Source organism: Uranotaenia lowii, chromosome 1 (assembly GCF_029784155.1).
Source record: "Uranotaenia lowii strain MFRU-FL chromosome 1, ASM2978415v1, whole genome shotgun sequence".
Taxonomy (NCBI): Eukaryota; Metazoa; Arthropoda; class Insecta; order Diptera; family Culicidae; genus Uranotaenia; species Uranotaenia lowii.
The window spans coordinates 163244420-163269899 of record NC_073691.1 but is presented as its reverse complement, the minus strand read 5'-3'; positions in this window follow the sequence as shown (position 1 = coordinate 163269899).

Sequence of the window (25480 nt, the reverse complement as noted above, 5' to 3'; positions counted from 1 at the left end):
TTGCAGAGCAAGTATGATGGGAGAGTAGTTTCTGATTAAAAGTTGCATTTCGGTGGCGCGGGCTCTCAATCCTCGAAGGTTCCGTTGAAGTACAAATGAGATTTTTCTTTTTTGGGTTGGAGTTCTGGTAGTGGGGTTGTTGGTCGGAATTAGGTCTATTGTTGGGATGTGGGTGATAGTGGATGGATTTCTGGGAATCGGTGAGTAAACAGGATTTATCTTTAGGGAGGAGTTCAGGTGTGCATTGCGATCGAATGATAAGGTATTATGCGAACTGGACATATTTGAAAAAAGGTAATAAAAAATAAGTTTACTCACCAGGATGTGGAGGGGACTAGGTGTTTATTCGGGATTTCTTACTGGCCAAGTTGGGTTTGTTGGGTGATGGTTGAGATTGTTTCTTTCTAAGTTCAACTTCAGTTCTGGCACTTCGTTCCTCGGATGAATCTCGGTTGCGGCCTCTTTTAGGTGTTGAAGAAGCAGTACTAGTCTCTGACACCATGGTATCATCGGAATCTGTCGAAAATTCTTCGTCTTACGGGTTCGGGATCTTGCTGTTGCCTACTGGTTTCAGGATAAGAAACTGGGCGTCACCGTGAGTGCCCGCGGAATCCATCCAGGCAGGCATCGATCTTCTGTTGCTTTGGCCTGGAGGGCCAGTTTGGCCACCCCATGGTGGTATCTTGTCGGTGAGATATCACTCGCGACGTAATACTACGAAGCCCCAATGGAAAGGAGACTGAAAAAAGTCACACGGATTAGATGTCCGTTTTAGTGAACAATGGCTCGCAAGAAAATTTAGTGGGAAAACGTATCGAATCGGAATCACGTCTGAACACCACAACGTTTCAGTGAGAACTGTAACTGGCTGTAAGTTTCGAATGTGTAAAAGCTTTTTGGCTCACGCTCTGTGTAAAACGCCCAAACATGAAACTAAGTGGATACACTTTTCTCGATTCTGTACGGATTTTTATACAGAACAGAGTAACTTTGTTTACCGTGCAACACAAAATGTCAGGGCGTGTTGCCAAAAACGAACAGGGTCTGTATTCTTCAAAAAACAAATTCAAACTTCTGTTTTGTTTTGTGTTTCTTGCTCTTCTTAATGCTCGACTCCACAATTCAAAAGGGTTTTGGTAAATATATTCAGAGTTTGAAATTATTAACTATGTAATATGCACTTCAAAGTTTATAAACATTTCACTTATTTTTACAATTTTAAATCTTCTTTCATGAATCTATCAAGATTTTGTAAGGTTTTCAATGAAAAGTTTAAAAAATGGTTAATTTCTACGTTTTTGCTAAATTCAGAACAAAAAAAGAAATTCCTTTTTTTTATTTCTTTTAGTTTCTTATTGATCATTTAAGATAACACCCTTTTTTAAACCTGGAAATTGTCACTAGAGGCTTTCAATCATGAATTAAACATGTTGTTTTATTGACATATAGAGTTATAGTTGAGAAATTCAAAAAATCTACTTTTATAGCAAAAATTCAGATTCAAAACATGATTCTGTACAAATTAAATTAAATCATGTGTTTTGAATTCTCTTAAGTACAAAATGGATATTTTTTCCCTCATGATTTCACATTTCAGAATACGATTTAATTTTTTTTAATTCAAAATATTATAATAAAATTTCCAATCAACCCATCAATTAAAATAAAAACAAAAGAATTTAAATGAAAATGAATAAAAACTAGTTAGTATTATTATTTTTCTAAACAAGTTTTAGTCATGATTTATGACTCTTTTGATCTGAAAATCATTTTAGGATTCGGATTTCATTTCTTTTGAAATTTGGTGTTACATTGCTTTATTCCAGGGATGAGCAACCCGCGGCCCGCGGGCCGCATTCGGCCCTCGAGACATGTTTGTGCGCCCCGCGAAGCTTATTTCAAATTAAATTTATCAAACGATTTTTTTTCTCCGAAAGATTGTTCATTATCATTAAATAGCAGTCCCAACTGAACCAAAAATAATGTTTTAATTAAACTTAGTCATTTGCCACATAATCGTCCAGATTGTTGACTTTTTTGTAGGATTTATCGACAAAAACAATATCTGTATTTATATGATTCAACCCAAACAGTTTGTAACGATTACTCAGGGAAACAGCATTTTAGGTACCTATGTATGTTTCAATAACTAATTTTGTTATATCTTGGCGACCCGAATTCAAAACATTTCACAGATTTTGTCTATAACTTCTAGTTTCAGTGATATGGCTTGTGGAAATTTTAAAATGGATCGGTTTTTGGTAAAATCATCTTTAATAACTGAGAAACCAATAACCCTTCATAAAAACCTAAAGCTAATTTTGAATCAATTTACTATCCTTCATTCAATCAAGGCCTCAGATGTGCCAAGTTATTCTTGTAAGATAGATACAACGCTTTCAAAAAATTGTATTGTAATTGCTGAAAAGTATGAGAGAATAACGCAGGTTTGTGTTGGAATTGAGTTAAACATTGTTTATTTCCTTCGTCAAGTCCTTATACAATAACTTAATCCTATAGCGATTATCATCTTGTCGCTTAAAACTAACTGATTCCCAAACTCAGAATCAGTTCTTAATTTCTATTGGATTCTAAGATATCCTCTCAGAATTAACTGCCAACACTGCTAGGTTACTCTGAACCACATGTTGTGTTGGCTAAGTTGATCGTGTATGATGACAACATTTGTATTGTTGTCATCATCATCGATGATCATTGGTTGTCAAAACGCTATAGGTCGATTCACGCATTGCCTGGCCTCACTGTTTTTGACACTTCGCGATTCCTGTTTTGATTCCTTATTTTCCAATTCTACACGCTGAGGAAACAAAGCAAATGTTGGGGTCCTCATTAAATTCTCAACCATACGTTTTTAGCAATAGTTCTCAGCTCAATTTTGGGATAAAATAAATTTAAAAAGGAAGTTAGTTGTTAAGAAATTAAATATTTTCAGCTTATCAAATAATGAGAAATCAATCATTTTGTTTGTTAATCCAGCTGAAGACAGAAATACAGGGATAAATGGATTTAAACTTAAAAGTTAAATTATCTGACGTTATTTTTTTGCCTCGGAATATCATATCGTAAAAATTCAGAACAGTATGTCGTGCCCCGGCCGTCGTGGCATAGCCATTTTGTATCTTTTTTTTTTTGTTTAAATGAATTATGCTGCCGTCTGTCCTTGTCAAAGCTATTCATACGACTGGCTCTTTATTTCTCAACTGTACTCATTTCTTCTCTTCTATAACTGCCCCTCTCTTTCTCTCTCTACTAAAGTATTTCCTCTCTTCCTATTTTTCCTTCCTATGTTGCTCTCGTTCCCTACACGGTTCAGCCCTTTTCACAGTATGTTTAATGGAGAATTTTCCAATGTTGAATTCTTCTTTCCCTGAGTAGTGTTATTGTACAAGTATGTGTATTTGTTCACAGCTTCTGGTCAAAATAACACAAGAAACTTCCAGACAATCAATTCGAAACATTCCAATTCTCTAGAAGCCTCCAAATTTTGCTATTCGATAGGATTTTTTATTTCAAGTAGAAGCGCTGCCCCAGAATATTCAATGCAAAGTGAGTTGGTCCAGAAGAAATGTGGTGAAAAGAGTTTTAAAAACATGTTGAAACATTTCAATAAACAAAACTCCTTTACGAAATTTTTACGAATTTTCAACTTTCTGTTCATTTCCGGAGAGATAAACGTGAGAAACAAAAAAATGTGCTAAATTAAATTCACAAAATGGAACTTGATGTTTTGCTTTCCTTAAACTGAGTTTTGCGTTAAATTTCTTGACCGTGCAGCTACACGAAAAATTTCGCCGCACCCCATTTCTCGTTCGTAAAATTTTGTAAACAGGACGCGCGAACTGTCACCACAAAAGGGAGAATACGTCATCGTGAATCGACCCATTGTTCTCAGTATGCGAATTGACCGACCAAAAGAGAAAAAGAAACCAAAACAAACCAATGTGGTTTTGGTTTTTCCCAATGGAGGAGCAAAGTTGTTCCGCAACGGAATCGTCCGACGAATCTGGACAACAGGATCCGAAAATCGTAAGTATCAACAGTAATCAATTTATAGAAATTCAAAAAAAAAGTACAACTTTTTCGGACATCATTTAAAAAAGTTATTGAATAATAGATGTTAAAAATATTAACTCATTCAACAACTTTGTTGAAGACTGCGAAATGATTTAACTTAAAAATTTAAAAGATTCAATTTAGTTTAGTTTTTCTTTAAAATTTCGTCAAAACTCCCGATTTTGCTTGTTTGAAAAAAATAACAAAAATAAAATTTCCATAACTTTTTTCTCAGAATACAAAATAACTCGCGGTCTTTGTGACAGTTGATCATTGAGTCTATTAATATTAATTTTTTAGAATTTGGTATGTATGGTATGTTGGTAATCCACCATGGGTGCACGGATTCACCGCAGTTTCTGCCAAAGTATGGGTCACATGCATTCCTTAGATTATTAGGTTCGACAAATCTCCAATGCAGCGCGCCACCATACCCGGACCCCATGGCTTCGTATGAACTGTTATGTGGTGAATGTATTGCGTGTGTTGATGTAGGTATATTTTGGAAGAACGAATCAATCAGGTGGGCTAGTTTACTTACAGGTATTCCGGCATCCGTGTATATACCTGGCCAGCTGGCAACTGATTGAACATTCCAATTATATAGTCAGTTATATAATGAAACACATCTTACCTGTCGGCCCGCTTATGGGATTCGAACCCAAAAGTTTTTCTTGCCGATACCGGGAATCGAACCCAGTACGCCTGGCGTACCAATACCAGACTCGCGCCAGCCTATCCACTAGACCACATCGGCGCTCTGAATATTAATTTTTTAGAATTTTGTCAGAAATGTACACAAATTGAATCACTTATTTTTTTACCTATTTCACCCTATTTCCAAAACTAGAGTTGACGAAAAAAAAAACCCATTGAATATCTGGGTTCAGCGACCTTGAATAAGTCAAAATCAATTTTGAGATTCCGTGCACCTCGGAAAAATGTGAATTTCGTTGTCTTGCTTGTTGTGACGCTATTTTAAGAAATTTCGATGGCAAATCATGCCAAACATCAATTCAATTGAATCATTTAACTTGAAAATTAGCAATCTAAATTATCTTTAAAAAAAATAAAATCAGAAAAAAATTCTAGAATCCAAAATTGAAACTGTAACATTTACAAACAAATCTGGATAAAAATCTGTGAAATTATGAAATTTTCGTGATTTTCAAACCTTGCTCAATATCTCAAAGCAATGAATTCATACGGAACATCACATTAAAAAATAATCACCGTTTCTAGAAAAAAACTGAGGCTTCACGACAATATTTATATAAATTATGTAAAAACTTTTCGAAAGTCGGCTCAGAAAAAATCGCTAAGGTTAAGCTCCATGAAACTTTTAAATGGAAGTGATGACGAAAAATACCATCGCCTTTGTTCGAACAAAAACGAAGTATTCTCAGAAAACGTTTCAAATCTTTTAACGAACCATAGTAAGACTTTCAAAAATTTTCGTTTTTAATAAATAAAAGGGAAGCAAATGATGTTTCTCTTTTGTTAAAAAAAAAATTTCGCTTTACATTTCAAATCAATTTAATCATTATGGATCTCTTATCAAAATTGATTAATTTTTCTATTTCGGCTGGTTTAATCACCTTATATTTAAAAAAAATTGCAAGTACATCGATTCGTTTTATTTATCCTTTTTCAGTTTTATTTTTGTTAAAAATTTGTCGTTATAAAAACGTAAAGGTTTGCAAACTATTTTAACCTTAATATTGTTAATAATGCGGCCCGCCGAAAGAATTTCAAATCAAAAGTGGCCCGTTGCTTCAAAAGGTTGCTCACCCCTGCTTTATTCTATTCCTGTGCACTGATTAATTTATTTCACATATAGGAAAAGGAACATAATTTTGAATTTTTTAAATGGACTTCCGGATTTTTTCGTGAATTTTTGGTATTGTTATTATTTCCAACTAAATTTCCCCCCATGGACAGGTCCTACGCACGGGCCTGTTACGATGTGTAATACTGTGTTGTGTAACATAACAGACAAATAATAGTCACTGTGGGCTGAACTTTGTTGTTACGATGTGTTACGCCGTGTTGTGTAACGTAACAGACAAATTATAGCCTCTGGGGGCTGAGCTTAGTTGTCACGATGTGTTATGCTGTGTTGTGTAACGTAACAGACAAATAATAGTCACTGTGGGCTGAACTTTGTTGTTACGATGTGTAATGCTGTGTTGTGTAACGTAGCAGATAAATTATAGGCACTGTGGGCTGAGCTTTGTTACTACGATGTGTAATGATGTGTTTTGTAACGTAACAGACAAATTCTGGTCACTGTGGGCTGAGCTTTGTTTTTACCATGTGTAAAGCTGTGTTGTGTAACGTAATAGACAAATAATAGCCACTGTGTGCTAAGCTTTGTTGTAACGATGTGTGATGCTGTGTTGCGTAACGTAACATACCAAAAATAGCCATTGTGAACTGAGCTTTGTTGTTACGATGTGTAATGCTGTTTTGTGCAAAGCAACAGACGAATTATAGCCACTGTGGGCTGAGCTTTATTGTTACGATGTGTAATGCTGTGTTGTGTAATGTAACAGTTAAATATTAGCCACTATTGGCTGAGCTTTGTTGTTATGATTTGTAATGCTGTGTTGTGTAACGTAGCAGACAAATATTAGCCACTGTGGGCTGAGCTTTGTTGTAACGTGTTTAATGCTGTATTTTGTAATACAACAGACAACTAAAAGCCACTTTGGGATGAGATTTGTTGTTACGATGTGTAATGATGTGGTGTGTAACGTAATATTTAGACAAATAATATCCACTGTAAGCTGAGATTTGTTGTTACGATGTGTAATGCTGTGTTGTGTAACGTAACAGACAAAAAATAGCCACTGTGGGCTGAGCTTTATTGTTACTATGTGTAATGCTGTGGCGTGTAACGTAACAGACAAATTATAGTCACTGTGGGCTGAGCTTTGTTGTTAGGATGTGCCCGTTTGGATTTTCATACATGCTAGTTCTCGCGCGCAGGACACATTTTGTTCCCTAGTTTCGTGTAGCAGTTTTCAATTCCAACCCAGACTTTGTTTGTGCTGGATATTTTTCTCGAATAGTTTGCAGCAAATACGCAAATCTATATTAATGCTCCTCTAATTTTGGCGCGTGAGGTGAAATGCCAATATTCAACAAGCTCACCCTCAAGTCTCGATTTGGTTTTTTTTTCTGGCCAAAGATAGCGCCACTTTCTATTGGGGAGTCTGATGTACTCGCAACAGTGTTTTACTGTTAAAATGTTACTTTCAAACTAGAAAAGCACTCAAAAATGTACTTCACCACAAATCTACACTGCCTGACACCGATGAGTTGAAGCGAAAGGTCATCTTGCGTAGAGGATTTGTCATAGAACCAAAACGCTTAAAGGGCACATTTTTGTGCCGCAATTAACATTATGCATGTGCTCCATTTCACGTGCCATTTAACTCGCCCGGGACACCTTTTACACGCACCGATTGGAATTTCTCATTAACATAAATGATACACCCATCCCTGATGTTCGAAAGTCGGCAGGTATGTTTATCACAAAAGCATAAATTGTTCGAGGGCCTCATAATTTAGCATGTCGTGAATTTCGCCGTAAAGCTGCTCCTAATCACCGTGGGCCCCCCTTATGTTTTTGTCCGCCAATGTTGAATAGTTATAACTCATTGCCATTTTGGAAAACCAACGTTGATAGGTGTTACAGTTATAATACCTAATGTTCCCGGTGATGCTTTGGCGTTTAGGAATTATTGTGCATTTAGTTCGCATCGAGGCGTGTTGCAACATGGATCATCTGGGGATTATGAGGGATTAATTGATGCGTTGTAGTCAGTCGGTTGACAACTTGCTACCGGTCGTGACACATAGTGAGTCCCTCAACTCACACGCAGAAACACCCGGTCGAACTCTTATATGGACGTACACAGCTTCATGCGTTGGCAGCCAACACACTACGGGTAATTAATTGAAATTTATCATGTCGGTTACCGTTGTCGGGGGTTGTAATTAAAATTTACAGACCGAAGGCTTTACAACAGAGAAGGGAAAAGGGTTGGAATGGAGCGTATGACTGGTGTGGGATTGATGGAAAGCCCATCAGTCTGCTAACGCCATCGTCACTTTTATCGACGCAGAGTGAAATTTACACATCATTTAGCAATAGTCTCGAGAGGCTGGTATGCATGTATCCAGAAACAATGTATGGAGTGTTACATAAAAATGCGATTATCTGGCGCTGAAAAAAGCCTCTGACTAGCGGTTACATCTATGTGGGTCACATTTTTCTCCTCAAATCGAATGGACTGACATTGAATGGGCATTACCCACTTCGCATGTCTCTTTTAAGGCTTAGGTATACCTAAATATTTCAGACAAGCGTTAATATGTAATTTTTTATTTATTTATTGTTCACGGTTTTCAATAACTCAATATCATACAGACTGGTTACTTAAACTACGCTTAAAACTATCCTTACTTACATTAAAATCAAAACACACATACACCTGGTTGAACAATCTACAAGAGATGTCAAATGGGTTATAAAATTCATTTCTTCCATAATTGTTTGATCTTAGCGGCTCGAAATTTCTTAGAGAACGAGATGGGATATAATACGGTATCATTTCGATGAGACTGGCACTATCTATATTCCCGGATATGACGTCTAATATAAACAAACGACGAAGCAGCACAGCATTTATTTTATTTATTTACATAGTATTCCGTCTCACGACATAATTTGACGAACATAATTCCTAAAATTCACTCGGTCCATGGCAACCATTCTCCAATTTCTCGGGAACCCCACGTTCGCCAGATCACGCTCCACTTGGTATAACCACCTCGCCCGTTGCGCCCCCGCTCGTCTTGTTCCTACCGGATTCGTAGCGAACACCTGTTTTGCAGGACAGTCGTCCGGCATTCTTGCAACATGTCCCGCCCAGCGTATCCGGCCAGCCTTCACCACTTTCTGGATACTGGGTTCGCCGTAGAGTAGCGCGAGCTCGTGGTTCATCCTTTTCCTCCACACTCCGTCCTCCTGTACGTCGTCAAAGATGGTTCTTAACACTCGTCGCTCGAATACTCCGAGTGTACGCAGGTCCTCCTCGAGCAATATCCATGTCTCGTGCCCGTAGAGAACAACCAGTCTAATGAGCGTCATATATAGGTTACATTTCGTGCGAGGGCTAAGTCTTCTCGATCGCAGTTGCTTGTGGAGTCCATAGTAGGCACGACTTCCGCTGATAATTCGCCTCCGGATCTCACGGCTGGTGTCATTGTCAGCGGTCACCAGTAAGCCGAGATAGACAAAGTCTTCGACTATCTTCAGCTCGTCCCCGTCGATCGTGACCTTGTTATTACTGAACAAGCGGGTTCGGTCGGTCTCGGATCCGCAGGCCAGCATGTACTTCGTCTTGGACGTATTATTCATCAACCCAATCCTTCCTGCTTTGCGTTTCAGTTTGCGGTAGATGTCTTCCACCGCCGCAGATGATCTGCCGACTATATCAATGTCATCGGCAAAGCAGATAAGTTGACTGGATCTGTTGAAAATTGTGCCCCGCATTTCGCCCACCGCTCGTCGAATAACACCTTCTAGCGCCACGTTGAACATCATGCAGGATAGACCATCACCTTGTCGAAGCCCCCTGCACGATTCGAATGAACTCGACAATTCACCCGAAATCCGCACACAGCACTGCGTTCCATCCATCGTCGCCTTGATCAGTCTGATCAGCTTCCCGGAAAAGCCGTTCTCGTCCATGATTTTCCATAGCTCGTTACGGTCGATCGTGTCGTATGCGGCTTTGAAGTCGATGAATAGATGGTGCGTAGGGACCTGGTGTTCCCGGCATTTTTGGAGGATTTGCGGTAATGTGAATATCTGGTCCGTCGTAGACCGTCCCTCCATGAAGCCGGCCTGATGACTTCCCACGAATCTGTTTGCTTGTGGCGTTAGGCGGCGGAGTAGGATTCGGGACAACACTTTGTAGGTGGCATTGAGGACAGTGATCGCTCGGTAGTTCTCACAGTCCAATTTGTCTGCCTTCTTGTAGATGGGGCATATTACCCCCTCCTTCCACTTTTCCGGTAGCTGTTCTATGTCCCAGATCCGGACTATCAACCGGTGAAGGCAATCGGCCAACCTGTCCGGGCCCATTTTGATGAGTTCAGCTGCCATGCCATCCTTCCCAGCCGACTTGTTTCTATTCAGCTGGTGTATGGCTTCCTTAATTTCACTCATCGTTGGGAGCAGCACAGCAAGTGAGTCGATTGGTTCGATATTCAAGATTCCACATCAGTCATGGTAGGAAGGAAGTCGCTGAGCTTCATTCCATGGCAAATTTGGAAGCGCGTATCGCAGGAACCGCCTCTGAACTGACTCAAGTAGTTTCAGCCCGCCAATTGACTTAGGTGCCTATATTTGGATATTGAACTCCAAACCGCTGCGAACGAGTGAGCAGTATAATGCTTTGAGAGTGGTAATGTCACTGAATCCTTTGGTGTTCCTTACCAAAAATCCCAGCACAGTTTTTGCTTTGGCCACGGTTACAGCTTAATGCTCCATGAATGTCATGAGATTTATCCATAATCACACCAAGATCCCTAATAGACTCAACTTTTTCAAGAGAGACGCTAACAGCTGTGTACAGATGAGTAATCTCAATCCTGCTTCTGTTGAACGTAAGAATCTTACATTTTGTTAGGTTGACTTCCATTGCATTCACATGGCACCAGAGCATTAGATTATCGAGATTTCTCTGAAGAAGCAACAGTCTAAGTAATGCGTGATTGAGCGGTACATTTTCAGATCGTCTGCATAAAACACTAATTCAGAACCAATTAATTCACAAAGGTTGTTCATGAATAGGTTGAATGTTGGGATTTGATGTGGCCCTGTCTGACGAAAGCCGTTCTGCCTCGAAGATATGACTCGAGCCATTTAACCAGCCAAGTTGAGAAATCCATTTTATCAAGTTAGTCGATTAAGAGGTTGTGGGGAAGCCGATCGAACGCCTTGGCAAAATCCACGTATATTGCATCCACTTGCTTTTTATTTGCAAGACAGCTGCTGACGAAGGGAACATACACCATCATTTTTGATAAAGTTGACCTCTTTTTGCGAAAACGGTGCTGACATTCTGCAATAATCTTCTTATCAGCCTAACATCCATTCGGCCTAGCGACCATTCGGCCAAAAATATTCGGTCATAAAATATTGGGCCAAATGTTCCATTCGGCCTATTGTCCTATTCGGCAGGACATTCTTCGGTCTGTTAAACCATTCGGCTTATCATCTTTGGGTCTGACGGACTCCATATTTCCACAATTCTTGCATCAGTATCTTACCATGCACTATATAGTGTGCGACAAGCCCTAGAGGGTCAAATAAACTTATAACTAGGCTTAAAATTTGGCGCTTTGTTGGCACTTTACTGCCATTTAAAATTCGTCCAAACGCTGGTTGCATGATAGTACTGAAAGTGAAGGTGTCGGAATGAGGTTTCCACATCATTCCTAGAATTCGCTCAACTTGTTTGGATTCTTCTAGACCTGGTTCGAATTTCAGAGAAATGTCTTTCTGTGCAGATGCGGCACCGATCTTATTCAGAACTTCAGTCGAGTTTGAGACGAAATTGCGAATCTCAACCCTCCTAACGAATGCACATATCTTGTATGTATGTATGTATGTATGGTTCCCCCATCGGTAGCAAGGTCCTGCCTATGTCTGTGTGGCTTGGCCTTCGAATTTCTTCTAGGGCTTCCACGGTCCGATGGTTCGTCGAAGGAAGGCATCCAACCCTCAAAAACCTACAATGGCCGGCTACCCGTGCCGCTTGCAATATTTTTTTCAGGTTATCCCCAGATGCATTTCTTCTAATATTATTTGTATCTGGAAATGCAAGGAATAATATGATATAGGGAATATTTTGAAAATATATGATATGATATATAATATAATCAAATGAATAACCAAAAGGACAAATATTACTGTTATTATTATTTTATTTAAAAGGATACGGGACGGAGCAGTGAAGACAACTATTTATCGTCTCACTATCTCACAGTTACACTAGCCTTTAGTGTTGCTTCAGAGCTGTTTTGGTATGCATACTAAATAAAAATGAACAATGGTTTTAAATAATTAAATCTTCTGAACCAACTGAAAAATGTGTAGGCATAACCGTTATTTGTGATATGTGTAGACTCAATATGAACGACTTTGGACTAACAAAACATTTACAAAAAAGAGATCGAAATCTAGTATTATGAAAGATCGTTTTTGATCTAGCGTTCACATTATTTTTTTTTATTTGGAAAAAAATAACATCAATTAGCCATAATTAGTAAAAATTTAAGGCGTCTGTTAAAAAGTGTAACTTTAGAGTAATAGAATACTAAATTTTTAAAACTTTTATGTGTTGATACGTATATTTTTACGGTGAAAAAGCTACAGAAAAGAATTTTTTTTTCAAAAATTGTCTACATAACTTTTTTTTTAACCTGAAATTTTTATTTTTAACGTACTCATATATTTGATTACTTATAAAAACAATATTTGTCACACGTATTCGTTTATCTGATAAGAAATGGAATATTGCTAGATTAATATATTCGTATGAATTAAACAATGAATAAGTATTTAGTAAGAGTAAATATCTAAAACGTTCATTGGTTTGGTGTAATTGTTATTTTTTCATGAAGCTGAAATCGAAAACATTAAAAGCAGTTGAGGCAATATTGGAATGAAATTTATGAAAATTTATATGTGCTTGATTTAAAGTAGTTTTTTTCTCCTCACACAGACATGGCAGTTTTGAAAAATTAACTTCCTAAAATATTATTTCTACTACTATCTCCGGACTATCTCCGGAGTCAATGAACCAATCAATTTGAACACAATTCAAATGTTCACAATTAGGACTCTTGAATATTAATGAAATAAAAAAAAATCTTTTTAAAGGTACCGTTATAATATTGAATTGATTTTTTAGGAATTGATGATATTTTTAAGTTTTAATATATTTAGATGAATAATTTCCATTCTGAATGACGAATGCACAAGCGTCGTTCAATGTACAAAAGAAAAGAGAAACAAAAAGGAACTTCCTCACCGGGTTTGACACAAACGGCAACACCGCCTACTTCGATCGAAACATGTCCAAGCACGTTCAAACTGGTTTCGTTTTGAAGAATCGAAATCCCTCGTTGGGATACACTTCTGCCACGTAATCTTCATCACTTAAATCACCAAATCAAACAATCCCAAGAAAAGACCACAAAAATATTCACTTGGCTTATCGCTTTGACACGAGTTTCGAAGCGATTCCATATGATTCTTATTTAAACTTTTAATTATTGCTGCGCATAAACTTCCGAATTACTATTGCCATTTGTCCATTAAAAACAGCAAAAACACTTTCAAGCTAAATCAAACAACACATTTTGAACAATCCACGTATATTAACTAGAAACGGGAGAAAACAAATCGACACTCGATTGGTATGAATAGAAGCGGAAAAAATACTCGACCGTTCGGCACGACACCCGAAACGCGTCTGACGAATGCACATATCTTACTTCATTAATCCGAGCAACTGCTTCCTCTGGAGTAGTCTGCAGCCGAATTCCGGGCAAAAAATGTCGTGAAAGAAAAGAAATAATTGAAGACATTTTTAAAATTTTCTTATCTTGGAATTCCGGTGAATTGAAAGAAGACATTTTTTGACGTTTAAATAAGAAAACATGATTTTCAATCTCTTCGGATTTTTTTCGCTGTGAAATTTTCTTAGATTGGCATTCCGGTCAATTCAAAGAAGACATTTTTTTGACGTTTGAAATAGAAAACGAGATTTTAAATTTCTTCGGCATTTTTGCTTCGGAAATTTAAAAAGACATTTCTTTTCAGTAAGGATTTTTGTTAAATTAAACGTTAATACCTATTAAAACTTGAAAATAATGAAGCATATGATTGTATCATATTACTATGCAAAAAAGAAGTGGTATAAACGCCAAGGAAAAATTGAATTACTTCGGCATCGTCGATATTTGAGAGATATTAGTAATCCATTTGATATTTCGGATGGAAATTTTAAAAAATTTTTCGAATGCCAAAATGTTTGGCTGAGAAGTTTATTAATTTAAGGCAGAAACACAATACAGCGTCGGGCGTCGCGTCACGTCAGCGGTCAACGCTGTCGATAAGTACTAAAACGCGGACGCGACGCACCCGACGATTTTTGCATCACAATTCAGCGTCAAGAGACATTTAAGATGTCTCTTGACGCTGAATTGTGATGCAAAAATCGTCGGGTGCGTCGCGTCCGCGTTTTAGTACTTATCGACAGCGTTGACCGCTGACGTGACGCGACGACCGACGCTGTATTGTGTTTCTGCCTTTATTGGTTCAACCATTTAACGCTATCCCATTGAAGGATGAAAGAACCACAACAATTCCTGTACATTTACAAGTTTTAACAACATTTCGATATCTTGGCTCAGGTAATCGATTCAACCTAATTAATCTAAATCAATAAGTATGACACTTTCGAATGTATTTGTCAAATTCTGTGGTAAAATTCTAGCGTAACATTTCAAAAGGGCGAAACTGCCAAATGTAAACAAATCGAGTAAACGGTCATTCCGGATGCATGCGGTTGCATTTTACTTATCAAACGCGGTTTCATCTTAAAATTACTTAAAACTTTAAAAAAATTGATAAAATTCAATTGGGCGAAACTTCTTGTTGATGCATTTTCGTTGGAACGTGAAGTTACGCCTATTCAAAATGGAGTGAATTTTTCTATTCGTGTAGAGCCAAAAGGCGTAACTGAGTTGACCGTGTGACAAAAACGGCCGATCAATTGGGCGAAACTTGCAGGTGTAGCTGAAATCGAAAACAATAATAGGGCGAAACTCGAAAATCTCTAAAATTACGCGAAAAAAGTTAAAGTTCTTGATAACCATCGAACAATAAGTGAATATAATGCACATTTTTTTATTTTGTTGAACAAAAAGTGGTCGATTTTATAAATAGGATTTGAATAGGTGTTCCGAATTTTCAAACGCGCACGCTCGTTTTCATTTAACCATTTACGGATGAAAGATAACCATTTTTTGTTTTTTGCTGAAGAACTTCCAATATGGTTATTTTCTATTATTTTTTTCCTATGAAATTTTAACCATTTTGGTAGTTCTCAAATGAAACCCACAAGATGGTTGAAAATTTCGCCATTTCATCGCCGCCATGTTGAAAGTAATTGGTTCTGCAGCCGGGTGCGTTCTGCATGGAAGAAAGAAATTCAAATTTTATATTCGGAATTGAGTCTGATGAAGATTTTTTTCCCCCTAATAGGATACCGAAATGTGGAAAGTTTGCCGGAACTGCAAATGCAGGATTTGCGAGCTTACTTATAAGCCCGTTTAGCTGTACTGGATTCCACCTAATGTGACTCTGGAGCTGGCTTCGGATTATACGACTCAGCTGGAGCAACCGAATATACCCATAGCTGGTAGTGATGCAGCGGAAAAGTGAAAACAGCAGCTTGATATTCTTATCAAGTTCCTTTCCATGATCTGGATGCCAGTTGCCATTTAGGAATCATAATCCGACGAACATCCTTTGGTCCAGTAAGGTAAGTCTTCAAATATTGGTTATATTCGGAATTGAGTCTGATTAAATTTTTTTTTCCTTTCTATGATAGGATGCCGAAATTTGAGGATCCTCAGATAATCGGGAGCTGAATATTAATCCGACCAGGTGCTGCGCAATTGTTCCACCAATATAATTTGATGGTACGCGGTAATTTTCCGTACTATTTGGGGGGTCAGACTGCCGGAAAAACATCATCCGGCTGTGGAGTGTTGGAAACACCTTCTGAACAACGGATTTGTGTTGTTGGTGCTGATCATCCGCTAGGAGCTCAACAGAATACCCTCAAAATATTCTACTTGGACTTCTTCCGGAAAAGCATTTACCGGTCCCTATCGTTCCTGGCTATGTTTTGCGATCCCGGATCCTATTTTTCCGAATCACTAGCAGAGCCAAAGGATCGGGACAGTGAAAGCACAGAGAAGTGAAAGTAAGTGGCTCGATGCCGATTCACAACAAAAATCGTTGCATCTTTTCTCTGTATTTTTTTTAAGAACATCTTAAAAATTATTAAATAAATAAAAAGATGTGAAAAACACAAGATTCTTTAAATTTTATCTTTTTTTTTTTCGAAAAAACCGATTTGTACTATTTCTACGTTAACATTCTCCCTCATTTTGCATTATGATTCAAAAACAACCATTTTTCAACTTCTCCTTCAGAATCCCATCCGTTTGAAAAATAACCATATTCGAACTTCTCCCTTAAAAGTCATTTTATGGCTTCTCATGGAGAAAAATGACATTTCCCGGGAAAAGGTCAAAAATGGTTATTTTTGATTCGTAAATGGTTCAATAATTTCTAGCGTGCGTTTTTCTCGTTTCGAGCTAACTGCTAGTTTCGCCCTTTTTAAATGTTACGCTAGAATTATTAACATCGTGGCTGTTTAACACATTCGATTGTTTACAAACACGTAACTTTTTAGTTGCATTTTTCAAAATGTCCAATTATGCCCTCAACACTTAACGATAGGTGTGTTCAACAGAACTCAATCGAAATCAATTGAAATGGATTGACAGTTGATCAGCTGTTTTTTCAATTGACTTCGATCGATTTCTATCAGGCTGCTGAATGAACAGCCAGGCACTAAAACTAATGCGCTTAGTTTGTTTTCATTTTTTATTCGGCTGCGCCCTCCAAGCATTCGAGATTTAATAAATAAGTTTGTTTCCAAAAGTTCGGAATATTATTTCATTAACTCTAATATTGTGTATCCAACATTTTTACCATTTTATTTATAGCAATGAGGAAAAAATTTGCGGACTGTAAACGCTGGCCACCATCTGCCAGAACAATGTCAAAATTATTTTATTTTATTTTAAAATCCAAGAAATAAAAAAAAGTACACAGTAAACGAAAATTACCGAGTTCGGTAATTTTTTTACCGAATTCCTAACATGTGTAAATCGTTAAACTGTTCGGTAATTTTTTCGGTAAAAAATAAACGAACATCGGTAAATGAATAATCGATTTACCGATGTTCGTTTATTTTTTACCGAAAAAATTACCGAACAGTTTAACGATTTACACATGTTACGATTTCGGTAAAAAAATTACCGAACTCGGTAATTTTCGTTTACTGTGTAATGAAGTTCGTTATATGTGCTAAGATAATTTTCAATAGAAAAAATATCACATGAAAAAATAAATTTGAAAATGCCGCAAATTTCCATCATCAGTTGCTGCGGCAAGCACATCGACTGGTGCGATCAACACAGCAACACCGACGAAACACCGATCAATGCTACAAGCACCGCTCCACTGAACACGGACCACACCAACACGGACTCGTCTTCTTTCCCTAGTGCTTTCAATTCTATATCCTTTTCCTCTTCTAGCATTTGTAGATTTTCTTGGATTCGTGACGATCGTCTACTGGATCTTGATACAGCCTTTGATGTTGTGGACAAAGCAGCTTCAACCGTATTTGCACGGCATGCTGCACATTCCCAAGATACCTCAGTGGCCTCTACTGAAGATGAGACCCCCGCGCAATCATAATAAGCCCAATTTTCACATTTGCCTCAGCCTACCAGATTGGCAACATCGTCCGGCCGACTACACATGAAGCAGTTATGTTCCAATGCGGTATCAGGAATAACAGATCTCTTGGAGCGAGCTTCTTTCGACTGCATGATTCTGTTGTTTTGATCCACGGTATCCAAACAATAATTTTGAAGTATGTTGGGGAGGTCGATGGGGCGAATGAAACACAAATTTTAATAGCTGATGCTTCAAACTAAAACATATAAAGAAAGTTAGTTTAATTCTAATTTTATAACCTGCAGTTTACCGTACATTATTGGTGTTCCAGTGTTTCTAAACTACGACCCTTTTCCAACTCATGATTGTAGGCAAACAGAAACTTTAAATTGTAGTTTTGGCTACTCAGTCGATTTTAGTATCTTCTGTAGTACAATATTCGAAATTAGTTACATATTAATAAATTTTATATGATGATTGAGGTTACCGTTAGAACTGTGTGAATAACTGTTTTTCATAATATGGATGTCTGAAGTTCAATGCTTATATCTCTACCTTGAATAATAACTATAAATGAATTCAATTAAGCCAAACAGAATAAAGTGAAACTTACTCCAGAGCACTCGCTCGTAATATAACTTTTTAACGTAGAAGTGATAAGATCTAATTTGGGCACTACTTTCCTTTAAACACGTTTCTAACGAACTCGAATCTAATGTTGTTTATATGCATGTTATCAATTGTATGTCACTGTTCTAAGATGTCCCAGGATCTCACTTCTCATCAACTACTGATCAGTTACAGCGGGCTCAACAACAGGCAGGATGCCAAAACTGGCCAAAATAGCGGAGCTTCGTCGTGCTGCTTAAAGAACGTCAAAAGGCGCTTCTCGAGGCACTCAGATTTTTAGATCTCGCCATTTATCGTGCCCTTTGTCAAGAAAGGCGCACTCCTCAGTCCGCAAGAGCAGATGGCATGCCAAACGAGATATTTGGATGCGAACTTCGACATTTTCTTCTACTTTAATTTGTCGTCCACATCGAACTTGCTCTTGCCGGTAAAAAACTCCAACCCCGGAATATGCTTTAAATCGGCTTTTATATACGTTTTGTCGTCCATCACACAACAGGCATATTTTGTCAGCATTTTTTCGAAGAGCTTCCGTGCCCTAGTTTTAGCCGTCGATTGTTTGCTGCTCATCGCGATTTGGGAAGTTCTGTACCTTATATCTTTTTAGCCAAATCACGGCTTGAGACGTTGGGATGAGCTTTAATCGTCCGCTTTTGCCTCCATCTTTTTGTTCTCCGGTCCCGGTTTTCTTCCAGCACATTTGCCGTGGTCCAACGTCAACCGCTCCTGGAACCGCTTCAACACTCTGGAGACTGTTGAATGGTGAATGTTCAACATTTTTCCCAACTGCCGGTGTGACAGGTCAGAAAATTCCAGGTGTTTGGAAAGAATTTGTTCTCTCGACTCAGGTTGGTTCACCCCCATTTTCGAATCGAAAAACACGACTTCGAGTTAGACAGCAAGTAAACAATACACACCAATGAGAGAGTGTGCAAAGTTAGAATGTTTTTCACCCAATGGTATGCCCTGTAGAATGTGTCGCAATAATTTCGTGTCCGCCCTTTATTCGAAGCGTTGTGATGTGGCTCACACATAATCGTTTGAATTGAAATCCAGCTTGTTGCCGTCGAAGTGTAGTGTCAATTTTCTCCTGGATCCTGTTCAGGATCACTTTGCAGAGTACTTTGAGGGTTGTACAGATCAACGTTATGCCTCGCCAGTTACCGCACTCTGTCAGGTCTCCTTTCTTCGGGACCTTAACGAGGATACCCTGCATCCAGTCGGCCGGGAATGTTGCAGTATCCCAAATGTCAGCGAAAAGACGGTGCAACATTTGTGATGACAAGGCAGGGTCGGCTTTTAGCATTTCAGCAGGAATACAATCAATCACAGGCGTGTTTTTGGATTTCATGTGTTTGATTATCGCTTCTACACCCACAAATCCGACTCTACTCCAATAATCATCTTCCTGGCAGGTGGAATTATCGGCATAAGATTCTCTCTTTCTCCCTCTTCGGCTTGGAAGTTTGTCCAGGCCCTGTTGTCTCGTCTACAAGCTTGTTTAACTGCCATTTGCAGCTCCTTTTATCTTAATCTGGATTCTTCAATTGGTGGACGTCGTTTTGAAATGCGTCTTTCTCCTCTTGCCTTTGGACAAGCGCGACTCTCAGTTGTATCTCATCAATGACGAGGTGATGGTCAGATACAATGTCTGCGCTTCGTTTGAACTTGAAGTGACCTTATATGGTGATTCTCGACAATGCCTGAATATAACAATGTTATAATATAACATTTATTTCCACATCCCCATCGTTTCCCGTGGGCTTGTGGGAACCGAGCTATTCCCATTCATGATAATTCTCTTTCGCGCCTTGATTGGAAAAGTTGTAATATTATCAACAATGTTTTATCTGGCTGGAGCAATCTCACGCTCGAATTTTCATTCAACCATTATTACATCGTTACCGGGAACTTCCAACAGTTTACATGGCCTTATCGAACAGTTATTTACAATAATATTTTCACCGTCAACTCATTAAATTGGTTATCGTTACACCTGAGCCATTGATGGGAAATTACATTTGGGGCTTGCGCTTCGGCTTCCAAAGGGAAGAAAGGAGAAACAAACAGGAAACGACGGCGGAAGGATTACGGGGCCAAGTGTAATGGATGAAAATTACTTGCAGAAAGTTTTTCCCGCGGTTGTTTTAATGGAGTTTACGTGCCCTCGTTCAGGAGCGCACTGTCGTCGTTCAACACTCAATAGGGTGTGTTTGCTCCCCATTGACAACAATGACTGTTTGTGTATTCATCATTTAACACGTCAATCATAGGGAATTTGGGAGCAGGGTTGGGCTGAAATCAATTGGATACATTGAAATAGGGTGAGATTGTTGGTTCAAGAAAACACGTTCCCTTTTGACTAATAACAATATCTTATTTAGATCGTCTTATGGATGGTAATACATAGTAAATTCTTCTACGAATTGAGTAAACAAATATGAAGGCCTTCAGGCTTAAAATCAAGCCTAGGCGAGCCAGCAATGGATGCGTTAACCTTACTGATCGCAAAATTTCATCTCCCTAGAACGGCAAAAGTTCGTTAAAATAACATTTTTACTTTCCAACGTCTTATAAGGATGGAAATTTTGAATGTGAGAGTTCACATAGTTCAGAATGAGGAAAGTACTGTAAAATAGTTGAAGTTTTTCGTAAATTAGCGTCATTAATCATACATAAACTTTATAAAATACCGTCAACTGGAGCATCATGCCACACTTTTCAACTTCAATGGCTTCTAAAAACTTAATGTTCACAGATAATCATATCGCTTGTACAACAAAAGTTTTAAGGTTGATGGGTGAATTGACGTAGGGAAGATAAGGGCATAAAGAGCACTCGGGGCATAAGCGGCATTTCACTTTTCTACAAACGTACGTATTTTATTAAATAAATTTTCATGAGTATTAGTTCCGTATCTCCTATAGTATTAATTTGTCAGCAAAAAGGAAATCTCCTTATCGTTTTTACAGAAATATTTTAGAAAAACCAACTCGGTTCTCAGTGTCGAAAATATTTTAATTTTTGAGCACAGGAAAATAAGTTTTTATGATCGTTAAATCATCTTAATCTAAAATGTACGCACTGCAACTTGATGAACACGTTGTTCCTTAATTTTCGCCATCATAAAATTTTTGGTTTTTGACTATAATCAGTTTAAAACCACGTTTTTACTTCAACTTGTTGACTCGGGGTGAACAGAGCACAATTATTCGGGCCACGATGAGCGTTCTCTGCCGTAGCATCTAGCAGCGATAGAGTCAACTGAATGATAGATCTACAGCTTCATCAGTTTACATCTGACGATTTGGCCTATTGGATGGATGTCGGAGAGGTAATCAGTAGGCTCGAGTTCGGTTCCTGTTCGAGGAGATTTTTTTGTCTTAAAAAAAAAACCGATTAAATACACTTAACAGTGGATTGTAGCCTTTCTTACAGTCTAAAAATTATATTTGGATAAACATGACACAGAATAATAAATAAATGATAGATTTATAAATTCTGAGTAATGATTAAAGTATTTCGAACGTAGTAAATCCTAAATGAATTTAAGAAATAAGGATTCAAAATTTTTTATAGGATGAAGGTATTTTGAACTATAATTTTCACATAAATAAAAACTAATTGTAAACTAATTGTAAAATTTTGAATGATTGAATTCTGGGATATCTAGTATGATCCCGTTTCTATGACATTATGATCTTATATCTATAAAATAGAAGATGTCTAAAAATGAAGAGTATAATTTAAAAAAAGAAGACTAACCATGTGTTTCAAATAATTCAACCTCTCAAGTAAAGGAAGCGAATAAATGGAAAAAAAATTAAGTAAATTTACACATGCTAGACTAAAATACGATGCTTCAACGTAGATTACAATAATTTATCGAATTAACTATAGATATTAAACATTTTGACAACTTTGAAATGACATTCAATTTTGTCATTTTGTCAATTATGTCTATTTTATCATTTTTGTCAAATTTGTCAAATATTATTTTGTCAATTTTATAAATTTTAAAGATTTTGAAAATTTTGTAAATTTTGTAAATTTTGTAAATTTTGTAAATTTTGTAAATTTTGTAAATTTTGTAAATTTTGTAAATTTTGTAAATTTTGTAAATTTTGTAAATTTTGTAAATTTTGTAAATTTTGTAAATTTTGTAAATATTTAAATTTTGTAAATTTTGTAAATTTTGTAAATTTTGTAAATTTTGTAAATTTTGTAAATTTTGTAAATTTTGTAAATTTTGTAAATTTTGTAAATTTTGTAAATTTTGTAAATTTTGTAAATTTTGTAAATTTTGTAAATTTTGTAAATTTTGTAAATTTTGTAAATTTTGTAAATTTTGTAAATTTTGTAAATTTTGTAAATTTTGTAAATTTTGTAAATTTTGTAAATTTTGTAAATTTTGTAAATTTTGTAAATTTTGTAAATTTTGTAAATTTTGTAAATTTTGTAAATTTTGTAAATTTTGTAAATTTTGTAAATTTTGTAAATTTTGTAAATTTTGTAAATTTTGTAAATTTTGTAAATTTTGTAAATTTTGTAAATTTTGTAAATTTTGTAAATTTTGTAAATTTTGTAAATTTTGTAAATTTTGTAAATTTTGTTAATTTTGTTAATTTTGTAAATTTTGTAAATTTTGTAAATTTTGTAAATTTTGTAAATTTTGTAAATTTTGTAAATTTTGTAAATTTTGTAAATTTTGTAAATTTTGTAAATTTTGTAAATTTTGTAAATTTTGTAAATTTTGTAAATTTATTGTAATTTTGTAAATTTTGTAAATTTTGTAAATTTTGTAAATTTTGTAAATTTTGTAAATTTTGTAAATTTTGTAAATTTTGTAAATTTTGTAAATTTTGTAAATTTTGTAAATTTTGTAAATTTTGTAAATTTTGTAAATTTTGTAAATTTTGTAAATTTTGTAAATTTTGTAAATTTTGTAAATTTTGTAAATTTTGTAAATTTTGTAAATTTTGTAAATTTTGTAAATTTTGTAAATTTTGTAAATTTGTAAATTTTGTAAATTTTGTAAATTTTGTAAATTTTGTAAATTTTGTAAATTTTGTAAATTTTGTAAATTTTGTAAATTTTGTAAATTTTGTAAATTTTGTAAATTTTGTAATTTTGTAAATTTTGTAAATTTTGTAAATTTTGTAAATTTTGTAAATTTTGTAAATTTTGTAAATTTTGTAAATTTTGTAAATTTTGTAAATTTTGTAAATTTTGTAATTTGTAATTTGTAAATTTTGTAAATTTTGTAAATTTTGTAAATTTTGTAAATTTTGTAAATTTTGTAAATTTTGTAAATTTTGTAAATTTTGTAAATTTTGTAAATTTTGTAATTTTGTAATTTTGTAAATTTTGTAATTTTGTAAATTTTGTAAATTTTGTAAATTTTGTAATTTGTAAATTTTGTAAATTTTGTAAATTTTGTAAATTTTTGTAAATTTTGTAATTTTGTAAATTTTGTAATTTGTAATTTTGTAAATTTTGTAATTTGTATTTGTAATTTTGTAAATTTTGTAAATTTTGTAAATTTTGTAAATTTTGTAAATTTTGTAAATTTTGTAATTTTGTAATTTTGTAATTTGTAATTTTGTAAATTTTGTAAATTTTGTAAATTTTGTAAATTTTGTAAATTTTGTAAATTTTGTAAATTTGTAAATTTTGTAAATTTTGTAAATTTTGTAAATTTTGTAAATTTTGTAAATTTTGTAATTTTGTAAATTTGTAAATTTTGTAAATTTTGTAAATTTTGTAATTTTGTAATTTGTAAATTTTGTAAATTTTGTAAATTTTGTAAATTTTGTAAATTTTGTAAATTTTGTAAATTTTGTAAATTTTGTAAATTTTGTAAATTTTGTAAATTTTGTAATTTTGTAAATTTTGTAAATTTTGTAAATTTGTAAATTTTGTAAATTTTGTAAATTTTGTAAATTTTGTAAATTTTGTAAATTTGTAAATTTTGTAAATTTTGTAAATTTTGTAAATTTGTAAATTTTGTAAATTTTGTAAATTTTGTAAATTGTTTGTAATTTTGTAAATTTTGTAATTTGTAATTTTGTAATTTTGTAAATTTTGTAAATTTTGTAAATTTTGTAAATTTTGTAATTTTGTATTTTGTAAATTTTGTAATTTTGTAAATTTTGTAAATTTTGTAAATTTTGTAAATTTTGTAATTTTGTAAATTTGTAATTTTGTAATTTTGTAAATTTTGTAAATTTTGTAAATTTTGTAAATTTTGTAAATTTTGTTTGTAATTTTGTAAATTTTGTAAATTTTGTAATTTTGTAATTTTGTAAATTTTGTAAATTTGTATTTGTAATTTTGTAAATTTTGTAATTTGTAATTTTGTAAATTTTGTAAATTTTGTAAATTTTGTAAATTTTGTAATTTTGTAATTTGTTTGTAAATTTTGTAAATTTTGTAAATTTTGTAATTTTGTAATTTTGTAATTTTGTAAATTTTGTAATTTTTGTAATTTTGTAATTTGTAATTTTGTAAATTTTGTAAATTTTGTAATTTTGTAATTTGTATTTGTGTGTAATTTGTGTTTTGGTTTGTATTTTGTATTGTGTATTTTGTAATTTTGTAATTTTGTAATTTTGTAATTTTGTAATTGTTTGTAAATTTTGTAAATTTTGTAAATTTTGTAAATTTTGTAAATTTTGTAATTTTGTAAATTTTGTAATTTTGTAAATTTTGTAAATTTTGTAAATTTTGTAAATTTTGTAAATTTTGTAAATTTTGTAAATTTTGTAAATTTTCGTAAATTTTGTAAATTTTGTAAATTTTGTAAATTTTGTAAATTTTGTAAATTTTGTAAATTTTGTAAATTTTGTAAATTTTGTAAATTTTGTAAATTTGTAAATTTTGTAAATTTTGTAAATTTTGTAAATTTTGTAAATTTTGTAAATTTTGTAAATTTTGTAAATTTGTAAATTTGTAAATTTTGTAAATTTTGTAAATTTTGTAAATTTTGTAAATTTTGTAAATTTTGTAAATTTTGTAAATTTTGTAAATTTTGTAAATTTTGTAAATTTTGTAAATTTTGTAAATTTTGTAAATTTTGTAAATTTTGTAAATTTTGTTAATTTTGTAAATTTTGTAAATTTTGTAAATTTTGTAAATTTA